The sequence below is a fragment of the Bombina bombina genome, chromosome 3, assembly GCF_027579735.1.
Source record: "Bombina bombina isolate aBomBom1 chromosome 3, aBomBom1.pri, whole genome shotgun sequence".
NCBI lineage: Eukaryota > Metazoa > Chordata > Amphibia > Anura > Bombinatoridae > Bombina > Bombina bombina.
Window position 1 is genome coordinate 114,666,690 of NC_069501.1, and position 23,501 is coordinate 114,690,190.

A 23,501-nucleotide genomic window follows, 5' to 3' on the forward strand; every position below is an offset into this window, starting at 1 on the left:
TGAAGATTTAATGAAAGGTACCGCAATCAATTTGGGGTACCTTGCATTCCTATTGACTGAAATTTTGAAATCAGTCAATAGGATTAGAGCTACTGAAATCGAAATCAGCCAATAAGTTTAAATAAATAAAATAAATTTTAAAATATCAGTCAATAGGAATGCAAGATACACCGATAAATATGGGGTACCTTGCATTCAATCTTCTGAGTGCGGCAGATGATCGCATGAAGAGGAGACTCCACGCTGCCATTGAGTGCCGCTGCTGAGGATCACCACATCTGGGAACACCGCTCCACACCTCTGTGCCGCCTTCACTGTGGAAAAAGATAGAAGATGATGGACCCGCCTGGAAGAAGACCTTCTCTGCCGGACTTCAGGAACCGTGAGTACTTATTTGGGGCTTAGTGTTTTTTTTTTTTTTTAAGATTAGGGATTTGGGCGCTGTAAAACAGCTGAATGCCTTTTTAAAGGCAGCGAAAGAGCTGAATGCCCTTTTATGGGCAATGCCCATACAAATGCCCCTTTAGGGGCAATGGGTAGTTTAGGTTTGTTTAGTGTAAGGGTTTTTATTTTGAGGGGTTTGGTGGGTGGGGTTTTTAATGGGGGGACTTGGTTTATTTTTAATATAAAAGAGCTGTTTTCTTTAGGGCAATGCCCTACAAAAAGCCCTTTTAAGGGCTATTGGTAGTTTATTCTTAGATTAGGGGGTGTTTTTATTTTGGGGGGCTTTTTTATTTTCATAGGGATTAGGTTTAAGTATTTTATTTTGGATAATGTGGTTTATTATTTTGTGTAATGTCAGACTTTTTTATTTTCTGTAATGTTAGACTTTTTTTATTTTCTGTAATTTTAAATTAGTTTAAACTTAATTTTCTTTCACCTAGATTACGAACTTTGCATTAGAGGCTATGCGATGCTAACGAGCAGTTTATGCTCACCGCTCGCTTACAGACAGCGCTGCTATTACGGGTTTTTAAAAACCCGGCGTTAACCCAGGGGCGTATTAAGGCATAGGCCAACAAGGCCGGTGCCTAGGGAGGCAGATTTTTAAGGGGCAGCAGAATTTTGAGTCCCTAGGGCCTCTCTACTGAACTCAGGTCCGGGTGGCTAAATCAACCAATTACAAATGACTTAAATGGCTGGCCCAGCTATTGCTATCCTATGGGATTGTATGCGGATGCGAATGTCGTGGTGACAGTGGAGGGAATGCGGTATTCTTCCTGGCTCCACCGCATGATTGAGACTCACGCAGACTACACAGTGCAGTGTGCACTACACCGTGACCACTGTGAAACAGCGTATGCCTTTCTCCCTTCAATACATCTTCATTAGGCATTAAAATACTTAAATGGATTAGTCACTAAATACTTGTACATTTACTGTTTGTCTATATGTCATACATGCAAAGAATAAATATTTATTGCTGAATCTATACAACTATGTGACTTAAAACACAACTGAAAATATGTTGTATGCATTTAATACATTCAGAAACAATTCAAGTATTTACTTTATTATGATTGTATCATGTGACTTTATCCCCTAGGATACAATTCCTAAACCTATCATAACTACTGTTGTATTTTTAAAGTACTTTTAAAGCCAGTTTGTATATTAATTACATATTTATCCAAGCAGATATTTTGCTTAAATAACTGTCAATCACCAAAGAAGATGTTTAAGGTTAAACAACTACCTACTGACAAACTATCATACAGTGAAGGATATTTTTCTCTGATATAAACACTTTAACCATCTGACTTGCAAAATAATGTCTTTATATATATATATATATATATATATATATATATATATATATATATATATATATATATATATATATATATATGTGTGTGTGTGTGTGTGTGTGTGTGTGACCAGAGTGAATGCAAGCCATGATGAACATCTACTTAAAAAAACATTTTTTTTAAGTTTTTACATCATGCCCCAAAAATATTATGTCTAAAAAAAGGCCTTAAACCTGGGGTGGGGTGGGGTGGGGGGCAGCAGAATTTTGAGCGCCTAGGGCAGCACAAAACCTAAATACGCCCCTGCGTTAACCGCAAAAAAGTGATCGTAGAGCAAAATTTTGCTCCACATCTCACCTCAATACCAGCACTGCTTACGTTAGCGGTGAGCTGGCTGAACGTGCTTGTACATGATTTCCCCATAGGAATCAACGGGGAGAGCCGGCTGAAAAAAAACCTAACACCTGCAAAAAAGCAGCGTTTAGCTCCTAACGCAGCCCCATTGATTCCTATGGGGAAAAAACATTTATGTCTACAACTAACACCCTAACATGAACCCCGAGTCTAAACACCCCTAATCGTACACTTATTAACCCCTAATCTGCTGCCCCCGACAACGCCGACACCTGCATTATATTATTAACCCATAATCTGCCGCTCCGGACACCGCCGCCACCTACATTATACTTATGAACCCCTAATCTGCTGCCCCCAACATCGCTGACACCTAAATTATATTTATTAACCCCTAATCTGCCGTCCCTAATGTCGCCGCGACTATATTAAAGTTATTAACCCCTAAATCTAAGTCTAACCCTAACCCCCCGAACTTAAATATAATTTAAATAAATCTAAATAAAATTACTATTATTACCTAAATAATTCCTATTTAAAACTAAATACTTACCTATAAAATAAACCCTAAGCTAGCTACAATATAACTAATACTTACATTGTATCTAGCTTAGGGTTTATTTTTATTTTACAGGCAAGTTTGTATTTATTTTAACTAGGTAGAATAGTTATTAAATAGTTATTAACTATTTAATAACTACCTAGTTAAAATAAAGACAAATTTACCTGTAAAATAAAACCTAACCTAAGTTACAATTACACCTAACACTACACTATAATTAAATTAATTCCCTAAATTAAATACAATTAAATACAATTAAATACAAAAAAACAAACACTAAATTACAGAAAATAATAAACAAATTACAAGATTTTTAAACTAATTACACCTAATCTAATCCCCCTAACAAAATAAAAAAGCCCCCCCTACACTAAATTAAAAATAAACTCAAAAGGGCCTTTTGCGGGACATTGCCCCAAAGTAATCAGGTCTTTTACCTGTAAAAAAAAGTACAAATTCCTTCCCAACATTAAAAATGAATGAATTTTATTAGTTGTGAAATACACCAGTGTATGAATTCAAATTGTGTGGTTTAAGAAACCTTATAATTTTAAAGTTATAGTTAGAATTACTAAATATTTAATTGTATCCATGCTTGTAAATCGAATATTTATTAAATTGTTTTAGAGTCTTTTAAAATAGAAATGTGGTCTCTGAGTTAATTTAACCACCTTGTTTGTACCCATATTGAATAAAAACATTTTATAATATTTTTTATATAATCATAACGCATAGACATCCTAGGAGTCTTACATGAGTCATTTAGATTAGAGAGGATTTGGGAATTTGTATTGACTAAATTAAAGGTTCCACACAGAAATCAGCTAACAGCTGACATTTGCAGTGAAGTGGTTTTTAGCAATATCACATAGTGCCTATTTAATTTTCAACAATTTCAAGTTAGATAATTATTTTAAACCACACCAGCATTGTTTGCGTCAGACTTTATACCTGTTTGAAATATATTACTTACAAATTAATTTTGGGATAATTTGTTTAATAAAGAGGCAGAGTGTGAGTTATACAGAATATTTACTTTTAGATTTTTTTCTAACATTAAAACCCACTACCCACACAACCAACTCTACTCTAAAACCCACCCAATACCCCCTTAAAAAACCTAACACTAACCCCTTGAAGATCACCCAGCCGAAGTCCCCAACGAAACCGGGAGAAGTCTTCATCCAAGCCGGGCGAAGTGGTCCTCCAGACGGGCAGAAGTCTTCATCCAGACGGCATCTGCTATCTTCATCCATCCGGCGCGGAGCGCGTCCATCTTCAAGACATCCGGCGCAGAGCATCCTCTTCCATCAAAGTCTTCTTACTAAATGACGGTTCCTTTAAGTGACGTCATCCAAGATGGAGTCCCTTCAATTCCGATTGGCTGATAGAATTCTATCAGCCAATCGGAATTAAGGTAGAAAAAATCCTATTGGCTGATATTGAATCAGCCAATAGGATTGAGCTGGCATTCTATTGGCTGATTGGAACAGCCAATAGAATGCCAGCTCAATCCTATTGGCTGATTGGATCAGCCAATAGGATTGAAGTTCAATTCTATTGGCTGATTGCATCAGCCAATAGGATTTTTTCTACCTTAATTCCGATTGGCTGATAGAATTCTATCAGCCAATCGGAATTGAAGGGACGCCATCTTGGATGACGTCACTTAAAGGAACCGTCATTTAGTAAGAAGACTTCGATGGAAGAGGACGCTCTGCTATGCAAGTCCCATTGAAAAAATAGGATACACATTTGACGTAAGTGGATTTGTGGTATTTCCAAGTCTGGCCAAAAAAGTGAGCGGTACATCTGTACCTTCAAGACTCGTAATACCAACGGACGTTAAAAAGCAGCGTTGGGACCGGCCAACGCTGCTTTTTAAGCCTAACGCAAGACTCGTAATCTAGCCGTTTATTTTTAAAATAATGTTAGGTTTTTTATTTTAATTGTAATTTAGGATTTTTTAAATGTATGTAATGGGGTTAATTTAGGGGGTGTTAGGTTAGGGAGCTGTTGTTTTTTTTCTTAATACTTATTGTGGGCGGTTAGTTATTTTTTTAATACTTATTGCGGGTGGTTAGGTTTTTTTTTTCTAACACTTATTGCGGGCGGTTAGGTATTTTTTTTTAATCCTTTTTGCGGGCGGATAGTTTTTTTTTTAAATGCTTATTGCGGGAGGTTAGGTGGTTAGTTTTTTTTTTAATACTTATTGCGGGCGGTTAGGTTGTTTTTTTTAATCCTTTTTGTGGGCGTTTTTTTTTTTAAATGCTTATTGCGGGCAGTTAATTTTTTTCTTAATACTTATTGCGGGTGGTTAGGTTGTTTTTTTAACACTTATTGCGGGCGGTTAGGTATTTTTTTTTTGTAATGTTCCGTTTGCCTTCGCTGCATCCCGGTGGATTCCAAAAATGACAGGGTGGTGAAAGAATCCACCGCAGGTTCGCTGAATCCAGGTGAATTCTTTTGGATGCGTGCGCAGCCAACATTCTTTTGGCTACCTCACACTGCCAACATTCCTTTGAGGATGCGTGCGCAACTGGCGACGAACGCTTATAGTATAGATATACTCATGTTAACATATACATATAGATATATTTGAATATAAGCATATACATATATATTTTAAACCATAACACAGTCATAGGGCTAGATTTAACAAGCAGCGGCTCACCTTAATTTCTACGCCACCTTCTAGATTGTGGACTGCAATCATCCCGATCCGATTGGGATGATTGACACCCCCTGCTAGCGGCTGATTATCCATCGGTGAGCACGGGCGGCATTGCACAAGCATTTCACTAGAGCGCAAAATAGCACTCCCCTCGTAATCTAGCCCTTAATTTGGTATTGTTTATTGAGACATAGCTCCTTTCCATGAGAGCATTCTGAGGTATGCTCAGGAGGATGCATGTTTCTTGAGCACTGTTATGTATTGCATTGTTAAAAAATATTGCTGTCATATAGTTCCTAAGCCCTTGAATAGTTGTGAGAAGAGCCTTGAATTAGTTAACTGGGTTGTTTGGTTTGGACATTCAGTGCAGCACAGGAACAGCAAGACATGGACTTTACACAGAAGATACCAAGGGGCCGATTTATCAATTGTCGAGCGGACATGATTCGCTGTAACTGATCATATCCGCCCGACATCGCTAAATGCCGACAGCATATGCTGTCGGCATTTAACATTGCACAAGCATTTCTAGTGAAATGCTTGTGCAATGCCGCCCCCTGCACATTTGCAGCCAATTGGGCTGCCAGCAGGGGCCGTCAATCATCCCGATCAGATTAAATCTTATGACTACTGCTTCTTAACTTCCGTTTTTGGCAGACCAGAAAAGATGGGGTGTAGATGCAGCATTCAGTGCTTAATAAATCAACCCCATGGACCTTTCCCTAATTGAGCGGGATGATACAATATAACAGTGCACACCTCCTCCTTCACCTAGTATATTTTAAGGATTAGATAAATTGTCAAAATAGTATCACTTGGGCTGAGAACTGAAATTCTCACCTCAGAGGTGGCGGATAAGTTAAAGACCAGCGGTCTTAAGATCGCTGCTTCTTAACTTATGTTTCCGGCGAGCCTAAAGGGTCTCAGCATTCTCAGCATGTTAAATCGGCCCCAGAGTAAGAACATTATCTAAAATTGTCACAGGGAGCAGTAGCCTAAATGAGCATGTGGGCACGAAAGGCAGCAGGACATGCCCCAACAAAACTGCATCAAGATCTCTTCTGTCATTTAACCAGTATTTTTAATCAACTTTCGGAGCTACCATAAAGCAGACATCACACAATGTCCTAAAGGCCTTCAAGGACTGGGAGGTGTTTGGTAATGGTTAAATGCAGATCACAATGATGCAGTAGCCGATAAAAAGTCCATTATAAAAGATGAAAGTGCTGTAAATTACAATCACAAAAATGTGAGTATGAACTAAAAACAAATATTTTAAGAATGCAATTGCTAAATGCTATTTTTTGATGTTAAGGTCCTGCTTTCCATTTCCAACATTGCGTTTCCTGCAAATCTCATTTGCTGTATGAAATATTACAGATATGTCTATTAATTACATATATACATATGTACATTTCTACAGATGGAATATATAATATAACGTTAATGAATCCAAACCATATATTCATAGACACATCTAAAATAGCATTGTTGACTATGTTGAGTGTATTGTTCATGTTCAATATACTAGAATGAGTCCAAATCATAATAGAATACTTGCAAATATGTCAAAATGGCCAGTTTTGTACTTTAGGTAGTTTAAGGTGCCAAAAACCTGTTAAAAGGTATTGAAAAATGCATTTTGATCACCTTGAACAAGAACTGTCCCATGTCAAGTGTAGGACATTTTATTGGTGAACCAATGAAATTCTCAGGTCTGAAAAAAACATGTGAAACTTGAGATTGTCTCAAACTCAAAAAAAAAAAATGACTATCATGGTTGAAAACCTTCCCACCTCCTATAAAAAGATAGATTGTGATTGAGACCATAGTTATATAAAGGCAGGAGTGCAATAATGAAATGCTCTAGACCTTTTTGTGTCTAAATGAATTCCTACAAATTAAAGAGCAATGGATATCAACCTATTGAAAGGGGCCTTAAAAACAGTTTATTTTATTTTTTCATTTATAAAACAGCTATTTCTGAGCAGAAAATTAGAAACAGCTTAAATTTAATTGCAAATTAGCAGCTAGATTATGAGTTTTTCATTTTGAGCTGTGCAGTGCTAACGAGCAGTTTTCTCTCACTGCTCACTTACCTACAGCGCTGGAATTACGAGTTTTTACAAACCCGTCGTTAAAAGACAAGAAGTGAGCGTTGAGCAAAATTCTGCTCATTACCGCACTCCAATACTAGCGCTGCTTAAGTCAGCGGTGAGCTATTTAATAACTATTGTACCTAGTTAAAATAAATACAAACTTGCCTGTAAAATAAAAATAAACCCTAACGGCTAGATTTGGAGTTTTGTCGGTAACGACCCGAAAAGCTAACGCCGGCTTTTTTCTGACCGCACCATAAAAATAACTCTGGTATTGAGAGTCCACAGAATGGCTGCGTTAGGCTCCAAAAAAGGAGCGTAGAGCATTTTTAACGCAGCTTCAACTCTCGATATCAGAGTTGCTTACGGACGCGGCCAGCCTCAAAAACGTGCTCGTGCACGATTCCCCCATAGGAAACAATGGAGCTGTTTGAGCTGAAAAAACCCAAACACCTGCAAAAAAGCCGCGTTCAGCTCCTAACGCAGCCCCATTGTTTGCTATGCGGTAACCCTTCCTACGTCTGCACTTAACACTCTAACATGTACCCCGAGTCTAAACACCCCTAACCTTACACTTATTAACCCCTAATCTGCCGCCCCCGCTATCGCTGACCCCTGCATATTATTATTAACCCCTAATCTGCCGCTCCGTAAACCGCCGCTACTTACATTATCCCTATGTACCCCTAATCTGCTTCCCTAACATCGCCGACCCCTATATTATATTTATTAACCCCTAATCTGCCCCCCACAACGTCGCCTCCACCTGCCTACACTTATTAACCCCTAATCTGCCGAGCGGACCTGAGCGCTACTATAATAAAGTTATTAACCCCTAATCCGCCTCACTAACCCTATAATAAATAGTATTAACCCCTAATCTACCCTCCCTAACATCACTGACACCTAACTTCAATTATTAACCCCTAAACTGCCGCCCGGAGCTCACCGCTATTCTAATAAATGTATTAACCTCTAAAGCTAAGTCTAACCCTAACACTAACACCCCCCTAAATTAAATATAATTTTAATCTAACGAAATTAATTAACTCTTATTAAATAAATTATTCCTATTTAAAGCTAAATACTTACCTGTAAAATAAATCCTAATATAGCTACAATATAAATTATAATTATATTATATTTTTTAGGATTAATATTTATTTTAGGATTAATATTTATTTTACAGGTAACTTTGTATTTATTTTAACCAGGTACAATAGCTATTAAATAGTTAAGAACTATTTAATAGCTAAAATAGTTAAAATAATTACAAATTTACCTGTAAAATAAATCCTAACCTAAGTTACAATTAAACCTAACACTATACTATCAATAAATTAATTAAATAAACTACCTACAATTAACCTAACACTACACTATCAATAAATTAATTAAATACAATTCCTACAAATAAATACAATTAAATAAACTTGCTAAAGTACAAAAAATAAAAAAGAACTAAGTTACAAAAAATAAAAAAATATTTACAAACATAAGAAAAATATTACAACAATTTTAAACTAATTACACCTACTATAAGCCCCGTAATAAAATAACAAAGCCCCCCAAAATAAAAAAATGCCCTACCCTATTCTAAATAACTAAAGTTCAAAGCTCTTTTACCTTACCAGCCCTGAACAGCCCCCCAAAATTACAACCCACCACCCACATACCCCTAATCTAACCCAAACCCCCCTTAAATAAACCTAACACTAAGCCCCTGAAGATCTTCCTACCTTGTCTTCACCTCACCGGGTTCAACGATCTGTCCAGAAGAGCTCCTCCGATGTCCTGATCCAAGCCCAAGCGGGGGGCTGAAGAGGTCCATGATCCGGCTGAAGTCTTCATCCAAGCGGGAGCTGAAGAGGTCCATGATCCGGATGAAGTCTTCATCCAAGCGGGAGCTGAAGAGGTCCATGATCCGGATGAAGTCTTCTATCAACGGCATCTTCAATCTTCTTTCTTCCGGATCCATCTTGCAGACCTCCGACGCGGAACATCCTGCTGGCCCAACGGACAAACGACGAATGACGGTTCCTTTAAGGGACGTCATCCAAGATGGCGTCCCTTGAATTCCGATTGGCTGATAGGATTCTATCAGCCAATCGGAATTAAGGTAGGAATATTCTGATTGGCTGATGGAATCAAATCCTCAAAGCAAAGTGTGGAAAACAGCACCAACAGATATGTGGCTTGTGGGGCACGGAACCCAGGATCTGCCTTATCCTGCAAATACTCCAAGTAGCAAAAAAGATTTGTTCCAGCCACCAATAGTTAAAAAAACCTTTATTTCTTCATATGGGGTCTTTAGACAAACATACAATGTTTCAGACCTGCTATAGGTCCTTAGTCATGTACTTACATGACTAAGGACCTATAGCAGGTCTGAAACGTTGTATGTTTGTCTAAAGACCCCATATGAAGAAATAAAGGTTTTTTTAACTATTGGTGGCTGGTACAAATCTTTTTTGCTACTTGGCTGATGGAATCAGCCAATCAGAATCAAGTTAAATCAGAATCAAGTTCAATCCGATTGGCTGATCCAATCAGCCAATCAGATTGAGCTCGCATTCTATTGGCTGATCGGAACAGCCAATAGAATGCGAGCTCAATCTGATTGGCTGATTGGATCAGCCAATCGGATTGAACTTGATTCTGATTGGCTGATGGAATCAGCCAATCAGAATATTCCTACCTTAATTCCGATTGGCTGATAGAATCCTATCAGCCAATCGGAATTCGTGGGACGCCATCTTGGATGACGTCCCTTAAAGGAACCGTCATTCGTCGTTAGTCCGTCGGGCTAGCAGGATGTTCCTCGTCGGAGGTCTGCAAGATGGATCCGGAAGAAAGAAGATTGAAGATGCCGTTGATTGAAGACTTCATCCGGATCATGGACCTCTTCAGCTCCCGCTTGGATGAAGACTTCATCCGGATCATGGACCTCTTCTGCTCCCGCTTGGATGAAGACTTCAGCCGGATCATGGACCTCTTCAGCCCCCCGCTTGGGCTTGGATCAGGACATCGGAGGAGCTCTTCTGGACAGATCGTTGAACCCGGTGAGGTGAAGACAAGGTAGGAAGATCTTCAGGGGCTTAGTGTTAGGTTTATTTAAGGGGGGTTTGGGTTAGATTAGGGGTATGTGGGTGGTGGGTTGTAATGTTGGGGGGCTTAGGTATTGTATGTTTTTTTTACAGGCAAAAGAGCTGAAGTTCTTGGGGCATGCCCCGCAAAGGGCCCTGTTCAGGGCTGGTAAGGTAAAAGAGCTTTGAACTTTAGTTATTTAGAATCGGGTAGGGCATTTTTTTATTTTGGGGGGCTTTGTTATTTTATTAGGGGGCTTATAGTAGGTGTAATTAGTTTAAAATTGTTGTAATATTTTTCATATGTTTGTAAATATTTTTTTAGTTCTTTTTATTTTTTGTACTTTAGCAAGTTTATTTAATTGTATTTATTTGTAGGAATTGTATTTAATTAATTTATTGATAGTGTAGTGTTAGGTTAATTGTAGGTAATTATAGAAAAAAGACTTTACAAAGTTTACGTAAGTCGTTTTGCGGTAAGGCCAAAGAAGTGTGCGGTGACCCTAAACCTTCAAGACACGTAATAGCAGCGGTAGGGAAAAAGCAGCGTTAGGACTTGTTAACGCTGCTTTTCAGCCTAATGCACAACTCGTAATCTAGCCGTAAGATTTTAACATATTTCAATAGTGCTCTTTCATATGTATGATATGCACATAGAACATGTGGAATATTTAGAGTAAAATACACAGTATAACACTTTATTAAATATGAATATTGCATAAATGCTTTTACATGTTTTGCATATATATATATATATATATATATATATATATATATATATATATATATATATATATATATATATATATATATATATATATGTATTTATATGTGTATATATGTCTGTAAATACATAAATACACATATAAATACATCTATACACAAATATAAACATTTATGGCCAGATTATGAATGGAGCACAAACGTTTGCGTGTGAGTGATAATGGTTTAGGGGTTATAGGCTTATTCAGTGGTAGTGATGTGGGAGGCCAGAGGTTTAGGGGTTAATAACTTTATTTAGTGGCGGTGACGTCGGGGAGCGGCGGAATAGGGGTTAATATCTTTATTATAGTGTTGCGATGTTGGGGTGCGAGGGAATATGGGTTAATAACTTTAGTATAGTGGCTTTGATGTCGGGAGCGGCAGATTAGGGGTTAACAAATTTTATTAGTGGTGGTGATGTCGGATGCGGCAGATTAGGGGTTAATAACTTTAAAATAGTGTTTGCGATGCGGGAGGTCCTCGGTTTAGGGGCTAATAGGTAGTTTATGGGTGTTAGTGTACTTTGTAAAAGTTTAGTTATGAGTTTTGTGTAACAGTTTTGTTGCGTAAAACTCATAACTACTGCTCTCAGATTGCGAAACAGATGGTGTCGGTATAGGCTGTAACGCAAGATTTTTAGCCTCACCGCAAAACTTGTAATGGCAGCGCTATGGAAATCCCATGCAAAAACGTCATTTATGGAGTGCGGGACTGACGTTGCGTTACAGGCTGAAATGCTTGCAGTACAGTTATACCGACAAGACTGCTGCGTTGCTGTTTTAACGCTGAAATGGACATTTTTTCAGCGTTAAAACACGAACGCAAACTCGTAATCTAGGTGAAAGATAGGAGATCTCAGTTATTAGAAAAATAAGCTGCAAAGGGATTTAACATAGAGATATATACATATACATCTCTAAAGATGTCTTTTTATTATTATTATTATTATTTTCTAGATTTCACTATTTACTTGTGTATATGAAAATTAGCAATTTCTCTACATCAGCTAAAAAGTTAGATATAAACCTCACATGAGTAGCTTAAAATCACCAGCAAGTGGTGCTGTTTGTTGAATTAATATTGCTGAACTTTATGCACAGTATTCATTGACCTTTTTAAAAAAAAATCCTTTTATATATATATATATATATATATATATATATATATATATATATATATATATATATATATATATATATAATCCGTCTCAAAAGCCAGATTTACTAAATGAATGAATGTTACCTTTTTAGATCTTCTGCTTCATTGGGAATTCATGGTCATAGGTCACTGACGTTTAATGCTCCTTGTCAGTCTCTGACTTTTCAGATACTGAAGGCAGGGGTTTAATTGGATGGTACATTACAAATGTTTAATCATTCAGTGCTTAACAGACTTGATGAAGTGCAAATAAAGTCAAAAGATGCTATTAGTTAAGACAATACAAATATTACACTAACAGTTACATGTACGAGTGCTTGAATCTTAACCAGATTATAAAACTGTGAAAAATAAACATGGTCAATATATCTGTATTTATTTTAATGAAATAATAGCTTTAAATTGTGTAAGGAAATTATTAGTGTATTAAAGGGACATGAAACACATTTTTCTTTCTTTCATGATTTAGAGAATACGATTTTAAAGTGAATATAAACTTTCAAGAATGAGTGCCCGGGTTTTTAAAAATACTATTAAAAACAGGGGCACTTTCATTCATGAAAGTTTACATTTCACCTGTTTTCTTATAATACTTACATTTTCTTCTTGAAGCCGCTCCAGCGCTTCACCAGCCCGCCGCAAGCCTCTTCATACACCAGCAATGACGATACTGGCATCCTACAATCATGGCTTCCCCCCCCGGGGAATCATTGCCTGAGGCAACGCAGTGATTGGAGGAAGCCAGTTTCGTCATTGCTGGGTAAGTTAACCAGGAAAATTGACGTTTCAGAATGGCTATCCGGCGTTTCAGAATAAAAAAGTTAAGTATTTTTAAAATCCGGTGCAATGTCAATTTTCATGAATGAAAGTGCCTCAGTTTTTAATAGTTTTTTTTAAGAACCGGGCACTTTCACATAAAAATTGACATTCACGTTAAACAACTTTTCAATGTATTTCTATTATCTATTTTGCTTCCTTCTCTTAGTATCTTTTGTTGAAGAAACAGCAATGCACATGGGTGATCCAATAACATGAGGCATACATGAGCACCTACCAATCAGCAGATCTTGAGCCTATATAGATGTTTTTCAACAAAGGATACCTAAAAAACAAAACAAATTAGATTATAGAAATAAATTTGAAAGTTGTTTAAAATGAGATGCTTTATCTGAATAACGAGAAAAAAAAATGACTTTAAAGTCATGTTAAGGACCTGCATTCAAAAAGATGTTAAGCAAAACTACCTTAAACCCTGGTATATCATTTTCCTTAATTGTGAGACAAATTAGGGCTAGCCGTCACTGGGTGTGCTTTCTGCTTTACATTGTCACATAGCTTGTTATTAAAATGTGCAGGATTTTTTTTTTATTATTTCTGCTAATAGTAGCAGGTTTCAAATACTATGTTCCTTTCTGGTTAATATCCTTTAAACAACTGTGTATAATTTTGAATATTAATTGGGTAAGTTGGGAATTCACAAATGAATAGATCACATCTGCTGCACTGTGTTCTTTGTGGAAGGAAACAAATCTTAATAAAGGAATTCTAAGAAGACAAAAAACAAAACACTTGGCCCCATTCCATAGCCAAAGTGTTTTATACTGTGGTAGAGGGAACACTGATTTATGTAAAATTAGGTGCAAAAAGGTTTCAGCTGGCATCATCTCTGTTATGATTACAGACATCCCAACTCTCCCTGAAGTTCAGGGAGTCTCCCTGATTGTAGTAGTGGCTCCCTGATGCCAGCAAATGGAGTGCAATCTCCCTGAAACTCCAAGCACCATGATCCAATGTGGCCCAAATATGGAAAAGTGTTTCTTTAAGGAATGCCTTTAGTTGCTGGGACATTATAAAACCCTTAAAGCATCAGTAACCAAACAGCCCCCACTGATGCTAATAAAATAAAACACAAATACTATCTTATTTACTGCACGTAATTAAACTTCGTATTCTAAAATATTTGAGCATTCAACAAGCGTACGATCACTGGAAATAGGTTTGTTGTATGTGGTTGTGCAATAAAGCTACTTTTTTTAATGTCACTTTAGCGGGAAGCTACTTTAATGATAAGTCTCTATCTTATTTAGGGTTTCAAGGTGTCCAATATATAACTTGGGGGGGGGGGGGGTAGCAGCGCAGTAGCGGGTGAAGCCTGTGATTATTAAATGATTACTGATGTTTTCCGTCAAAATATATTAATGGTGATTAGATGTAAAATATTACTTCAATGCATTCAACCACCTGTAGAAGTTCTTTTATGCAGGACTCTCTTCCTTCTATATTAATTTGTTTTGTGTAGTCTGTTTATGTATATGTATTTGTTTTTCTATAATTGATGTTATTGTGTACCCAGTACTCAGTGATATTTTGAATTTGTCAAAGAAATGATGACAAATAATGGTAACCACAGCTAACGTAAGTTTCATGAGCTTGACATTCCTTAAAGTGAAAGTAAATTTTGATGCTAAAGTGCCCGCTTTTTAAAAATTTGATTAAAAACAGGGGCACTTTAATTCATCAAAATTTACATTTCACTCCTGTTGAGAAAAAAAAACTTACCTTTTAAACGTCACAGCAGCTCCAGCTTCCTCCGCCCGTCACGCAAAGCCTCTTCCTGGGTCTAAAATGAGGAATCCGTCTTCCTCCAATCACGGCGTTGAATCAGACACTGATTCCCCCGGGGGGGGGAAGCTGTGATTGGAGGATGACCTATTCATCATTTCTGACGTCAGAAATGGCTTGTGACGACTGGAGGAAGCTGGAGCTGCTGTGAAGTTTAAAAGGTAAGTATTTTTTCACAACAGGAGTGAAATGTAAATTTTGATGAATTAAAGTTCCCCCTGTTTTTAATCGAATTTTTAAAAACCGGGCACTTTAGCATCAAAATTAACATTCACTTTAATTTATAGTGGATATCATATGCTCTTTCTGACTGTTCCTCACAAATCTAGAACGGGACCTATTACATTGTCTAATAATTTGCTTGTATCACTCTATTAGTGCTCAGGGACCTTTACAAAAGCATCAAGTTGAATTCCTGAGTTGGGACGAAATCTGCTGCAGTTCACATCTTCTCAGTCTAGATCATATATCTATATATTATAAATCTATATATCTATATATATATATATATATATATATATATATATATATATATATATATATATATATATATAAGAAGAATTCCTGACTGACTGACTGAATGACTGACTCATCAACGCCCAGCTCAAACCGTTTAACCTAGGAACGTGAAATTTGGAAGGTACGTTGTTTTTATGATGTAGGCACTCAATTTTTTTTATGAGAATACCTATATCTCAAAAACCGACGAAGTTACAGAAGTGAATATTGGTATTTAGATTCTCCTTGAAAAATAAAGAAACAGGTGTTTTACCATTTTCCCAAAATCCACTTAAGGGGGGTCAAAAGGGGAGGCTGATTTATGAGGATACCTATATCTTAAAAACCAAAGATGTTATCAGACGTGAATATTGGTATTTAGATTCTCCTTGAAAAATAAAAAAATGTGTGTTTTAACATTTCCCCAAAATCCACTTAAGGGCGGGTCAAAAGAGGGGGGGGATGGTTTAAGAGTATACCTATATCTCAAAAACCAAATATGTTACAGATGTGAAAATTGGTATTTAGATTCTCCTTTAAAAATAAATAAATCCGTGTTTTACAATTTCCTGAAGATCCACTTATGGGGGGTCAAAAGGGGGAGCTGGTTTATGAGGATACCTATATCTTAAAAACCAAAAATGTTACAGACATGAAAATTGGTATTTAGATTCTCCTTTAAAAATAAAGAAACAGGTGTTTTACCATTTCCCCAATATCCACTTAAGTGGGGTCAAAAGGGGGGCTGATTTATGAGGATACCTATATCTCAATACCAAAGATATTACAGATGTGAAAATTGGTATTTAGATTCTCCTTTAAAAATAAAGAAATACGTGTTTTAACATTTCCTGAAAATCCACTTGAGGGGGTCAAAAGGGGGGCTAATTTATGAGGATGCCTATATCTCAAAAACCAAAGATGTTACAGACGTGAAAATTGGTATTTAGGTTATGAGAAACACAGAGAGTTAACTAAAACTCAAGAAATTCATGTCAGCAAGTGTGCAACCTGAACAGGCACACGCGAGGGCGCATGTCATTGTGAGTGGTCGTGTTTTTCGCTATTTTTTACAAATCACAAAATCCACGTAAGCAAATCCACAAAACTATTCAAAAAGACAACAGACAGCAATGGATACTTGCATGCCAAAAGCTGTCATGATAAAAATTGGATTAATAACATTCCAATGGGGCAATTTCAAAGGCTAAAGAGGAATTGCTCAAAACCAGAAGAATTTGAGATGGAGGCAAACAATCTAAGTAACAGATTTAAAGCCAGGGGGTACAATCCATATAAATTAGGTGAAGCTATGGATAAAGTAAAGAGATTGGATAGAACACACCTTCTGGATACAGGGAAAGGACAGAAACCAAATAAAATAAATGAAAATTCAGGGTCGGTAAATTTTATTACCACATATAACGAGGGAGCACAAGAAATTAGGAAAATTATAAAAAAGCACTGGCATATTTTGAAAAAAGATAGTCTCCTGAATCAAATCACAACTAAACAACCGAGGCTAGTATTTAGAAAAAATCTAAATTTTAAAAACATCCTGGCACCAAGCCAATTGAAATCCACGGGTGGAGGAGAGACTAATTGGCTAAATAAAGCCACAATAGGATTCAAAGAAGAAATTGCATAGCCTGTACACATCATGTTTTTTAACAATAAACCAATGAAAGATATAACCTCAACAGTTACTAGCAAATAGTATAAGATCAAAAGTTTATGGGTGTGGTCTCCAGTATGTTGGGTGGACCACTAGGTCCTATAAAAAGAGATTACTTGAACACATTAATAACATAGAATCTGGAGAAAAAACACATAATCTCTCAGCCCACTACAGAGAAAAACATGATCAAAATCCTAAATGCCTCAGAGGAACGATTCTTGAATGTGTACAAAATAACAAGAGAGGAGGCAATAGGGAGTTGAGTCTCCACAAAAGAGAGACATATTGGATTTACACTCTGGGAACGCTGGATCCCCAAGGTCTAAATAAAGATATTGATCTGGCGGCCTTTTTGGTCTATGTCTAATGCATAGATAGATACTTCTGTATCCTCCACTTCAGCCACACATAATAGACCCTTTGTTGCTTTTGTGGATACTCTTGGCATTCTGTTTTCCAGTATCAGTCTCAATTGTTTACTATTTCTATGATTTTTATTGTTTCTGAGTTTTAATATTTGTTATTACTTTTCTATTTCTTAATGAATTTTTTATATTCCCATACTCTATCCCTTTTACCCATTTACATTTTAGGGAATTTCCTTGTTTGAACATACTTACTACTAATTAATTAGGGCCTAGATTTGGAGTTTTGTCGGTAACGACCCGCGTAGCTAACGCCGGCTTTTTTCTGGCCGCACCATAAAAATAACTCTGGTATTGAGAGTCCACATAAAGGCTGCAATAGGCTCCAAAAAAGGAGCGTAGAGCATTTTTAACGCAGCTTCAACTCTCAATACCAGAGTTGCTTACGCAAGCGGCCAGCCTCAAAAACATGCTCGTGCATGATTCCCCCATAGAAAACAATGGGGCTGTTTGAGCTGAAAAAAAAACTAACACCTGCAAAAAAGCCGCGTCCAGCTCTTAACGCAGCCCCATTATTTGCTATGCGGAAACACCTCCTAAGTCTGCACCTAACACCCTAACATGTACCCCGAGTCTAAACACCCCTAACCTTACACTTATTAACCCCTAATCTGCCGCCCCCGCTATCGCTGACACCTGCATTTTATTTTTAACCCCTAATCTGCCGCTCCGTAAACTGCCGCTACTTACATTATCCTTATGTACCCCTAATCTGCTGCCCCTAACACCGCCGACCCCTATATTATATTTATTAACCCCTAATCTTCCCCCCACAACGTCGCCTCCACCTGCCTACACTTATTAACCCCTAATCTGCCGAGCGGACCTGAGCGCTACTATAATAAAGTTATTAACCCCTAATCCGCCTCACTAACCCTATAATAAATAGTATTAACCCCTAATCTGCCCTCCCTAACATCGCCGACACCTAACTTCAATTATTAACCCCTAATCTGCCGACTGGAGCTCACCGCTATTCTAATAAATGGATTAACCCCTAAAGCTAAGTCTAACCCTAACACTAACACCCCCCTAAATTAAATATAATTTTAATCTAACGAAATTAATTAACTCTTATTAAATAAATTATTCCTATTTAAAGCTAAATACTTACCTGTAAAATAAACCCTAATATAGCTACAATATAAATTATAATTACATTGTAGCTATTTTAGGATTAATATTTATTTTACAGGCAACTTTGTAATTATTTTAACCAGGTACAATAGCTATTAAATAGTTAAGAACTATTTAATAGTTACCTAGTTAAAATAATTACACAATTACCTGTCAAATAAATCCTAACCTAAGTTACAATTAAACCTAACACTATACTATCATTAAATTAATTAAATAAAATACCTACAATTACCTACAATTAAACCTAACACTACACTATCAATACATTAATTAAATACAATATCTACAAATAACTACAATGAAATAAACTAACTAAAGTACAAAAAATAAAAAAGAACTAAGTTACAAAAAATAAAAAAATATCTACAAACATAAGAAAAATATTACAACAATTTTAAACTAATTACACCTACTCTAAGCCCCCTAATAAAACAACAAAACCCCCCAAAATAAAAAATGCCCTACCCTATTCTAAATTACTAAAGTTAAAAGCTCTTTTACCTTACCAGCCCTGAACAGGGCCCTTTGCGGGGCATGCCCCAAGAAGTTCAGCTCTTTTGCCTGTAAAAAAAAACATACAATACCCCCCCCCCAACATTACAACCCACCACCCACATACCCCTAATCTAACCCAAACCCCCCTTAAATAAACCTAACACTAAGCCCCTGAAGATCATCCTACCTTGTCTTCACCTCACCAGGTATCACCGATCCGTCCTGGCTCCAAAATCTTCATCCAACCCAAGCGGGGGTTGGCGATCCATCATCCGGTGGCTGAAGAGGTCCAGAAGAGGCTCCAAAGTCTTCATCCTATCCGGGAAGAAGAGGCGATCTGGACCGGCAACCATCTTGATCCAAGCGGCATCTTCTATCTTCATCCGATGACGACCGGCTCCATCCTGAAGACCTCCACCGCGGACCCATCTTCTTCCGGCGACGTCCAACTGAAGAATGACGGTTCCTTTAAGGGACGTCATCCAAGATGGCGTCCCTTGAATTCCGATTGGCTGATAGGATTCTATCAGCCAATCGGAATTAAGGTAGGAATATTCTGATTGGCTGATGGAATCAGCCAATCAGAATCAAGTTCAATCCGTTTGGCTGATCCAATCAGCCAATCAGATTGAGCTCGCATTCTATTGGCTGATCGGAACAGCCAATAGAATGCGAGCTCAATCTGATTGGCTGATTGGATCAGCCAATCGGATTGAACTTGATTCTGATTGGCTGATTCCATCAGCCAATCAGAATATTCCTACCTTAATTCCGATTGGCTGATAGAATCCTATCAGCCAATCGGAATTCGAGGGACGCCATCTTGGATGACGTCCCTTAAAGGAACCGTCATTTTTCAGTTGGGTCCGCGGTGGAGGTCTTCAGGATGGAGCCGGTCGTCATTGGATGAAGATAGAAGATGCCGCTTGGATCAAGATGGTTGCCGGTCCGGATCTCCTCTTCTTCCTGGATAGGATGAAGACTTTGGAGCCTCTTCTGGACCTCTTCAGCCACCGGATGATGGATCGCCAACCCCCGCTTGGGTTGGATGAAGATTTTGGAGCCAGGACGGATCGGTGATACCTGGTGAGGTGAAGACAAGGTAGGATGATCTTCAGGGGCTTAGTGTTAGGTATATTTAAGGGGGGTTTGGGTTAGATTAGGGGTATGTGGGTGGTGGGTTGTAATGTTGGGGGGGGGTATTGTATGTTTTTTTTTACAGACAAAAGAGCTGAACTTCTTGGGGCATGCCCCGCAAAGGGCCCTGTTCAGGGCTGGTAAGGTAAAAGAGCTTTTAACTTTAGTAATTTAGAATAGGGTAGGGCATTTTTTATTTTGGGGGGCTTTGTTGTTTTATTAGGGGGCTTAGAGTAGGTGCAATTAGTTTAAAATTGTTGTAATATTTTTCTTATGTTTGTAGATATTTTTTTATTTTTTGTAACTTAGTTCTTTTTTATTTTTTGTACTTTAGTTAGTTTATTTCATTGTAGTTATTTGTAGATATTGTATTTAATTAATGTATTGATAGTGTAGTGCTAGGTTTAATTGTAGGTAATTGTAGGTATTTTATTTAATTAATTTAATGATAGTATAGTGTTAGGTTTAATTGTAACTTAGGTTAGGATTTATTTGACAGGTAATTTTGTAATTATTTTAACTAGGTAACTATTAAATAGTTCTTAACTATTTAATAGCTATTGTACCTGGTTAAAATAATTACAAAGTTGCCTGTAAAATAAATATTAATCCTAAAATAGCTACAATAAACCAATGAAAGATATAACCTCAACAGTTACTAGCAAATAGTATAAGATCAAAAGTTTATGTAACTGTCGGGTGTGGTCTCCAGTATGTTGGGTGGACCACTAGGTCCTATAAAAAGAGATTACTTGAACACATTAATAACATAGAATCTGGAGAAAAAACACATAATCTCTCAGCCCACTACAGAGAAAAACATGATCAAAATCCTAAATGCCTCAGAGGAACGATTCTTGAATGTGTACAAAATAACAAGAGAGGAGGCAATAGGGAGTTGAGTCTCCACAAAAGAGAGACATATTGGATTTACACTCTGGGAACGCTGGATCCCCAAGGTCTAAATAAAGATATTGATCTGGCGGCCTTTTTGGTCTATGTCTAATGCATAGATAGATACTTCTGTATCCTCCACTTCAGCCACACATAATAGACCCTTTGTTGCTTTTGTGGATACTCTTGGCATTCTGTTTTCCAGTATCAGTCTCAATTGTTTACTATTTCTATGATTTTTATTGTTTCTGAGTTTTAATATTTGTTATTACTTTTCTATTTCTTAATGAATTTTTTATATTCCCATACTCTATCCCTTTTACCCATTTACATTTTAGGGAATTTCCTTGTTTGAACATACTTACTACTAATTAATTAGGGCCTAGATTTGGAGTTTTGTCGGTAACGACCCGCGTAGCTAACGCCGGCTTTTTTCTGGCCGCACCATAAAAATAACTCTGGTATTGAGAGTCCACATAAAGGCTGCAATAGGCTCCAAAAAAGGAGCGTAGAGCATTTTTAACGCAGCTTCAACTCTCAATACCAGAGTTGCTTACGCAAGCGGCCAGCCTCAAAAACGTACTCCTGCACGATTCCCCCATAGAAAACAATGGGGCTGTTTGAGCTGAAAAAAAAACTAACACCTGCAAAAAAGCTGCGTTCAGCTCTTAACGCAGCCCCATTATTTGCTATGCGGAAACACCTCCTAAGTCTGCACCTAACACCCTAACATGTACCCCGAGTCTAAACACCCCTAACCTTACACTTATTAACCCCTAATCTGCCGCCCCCGCTATCGCTGACACCTGCATTTTATTTTTAACCCCTAATCTGCCGCTCCGTAAACTGCCGGAGCCAGGACGGATCGGTGATACCTGGTGAGGTGAAGACAAGGTAGGATGATCTTCAGGGGCTTAGTGTTAGGTTTATTTAAGGGGGGTTTGGGTTAGATTAGGGGTATGTGGGTGGTGGGTTGTAATGTTGGGGGGGGTATTGTATGTTTTTTTTTACAGGCAAAAGAGCTGAACTTCTTGGGGCATGCCCCGCAAAGGGCCCTGTTCAGGGCTGGTAAGGTAAAAGAGCTTTTAACTTTAGTAATTTAGAATAGGGTAGGGCATTTTTTATTTTGGGGGGCTTTGTTGTTTTATTAGGGGGCTTAGAGTAGGTGTAATTAGTTTAAAATTGTTGTAATATTTTTCTTATGTTTGTAGATATTTTTTTATTTTTTGTAACTTAGTTCTTTTTTATTTTTTGTACTTTAGTTAGTTTATTTCATTGTAGTTATTTGTAGATATTGTATTTAATTAATGTATTGATAGTGTAGTGTTAGGTTTAATTGTAGGTAATTGTAGGTATTTTATTTAATTAATGTAATGATAGTATAGTGTTAGGTTTAATTGTAACTTAGGTTAGGATTTATTTTACAGGTAATTTTGTAATTATTTTAACTAGGTAACTATTAAATAGTTCTTAACTATTTAATAGCTATTGTACCTGGTTAAAATAATTACAAAGTTGCCTGTAAAATAAATATTAATCCTAAAATAGCTACAATGTAATTATAATTTATATTGTAGCTATATTAGGGTTTATTTTACAGGTAAGTATTTAGCTTTAAATAGGAATAATTTATTTAATAAGAGTTAATTAATTTCGTTAGATTAAAATTATATTTAATTTAGGGGGGGTGTTAGTGTTAGGGTTAGACTTAGCTTTAGGGGTTAATCCATTTATTAGAATAGCGGTGAGCTCCGGTCGGCAGATTAGGGGTTAATAATTGAAGTTAGGTGTCGGCGATGTTAGGGAGGGCAGATTAGGGGTTAATACTATTTATTATAGGGTTAGTGAGGCGGATTAGGGGTTAATAACTTTATAATAGTAGCGGTGCGGTCCGCTCGGCAGATTAGGGGTTAATAAGTGTAGGCAGGTGAAGGCGACGTTGAGGGGGGCAGATTAGGGGTTAATAAATATAATATAGGGGTCGGCGGTGTTAGGGGCAGCAGATTAGGGGTACATAGCTATAATGTAGGTGGCGGCGCTTTGCGGTCAGCAGATTAGGGGTTAATTATTGTAGGTAGCTGGCGGCGACGTTGTGGGGGGCAGATTAGGGGTTAATAAATATAATACAGGGGTCGGCGGTGTTAGGGGCAGCAGATTAGGGGTACATAA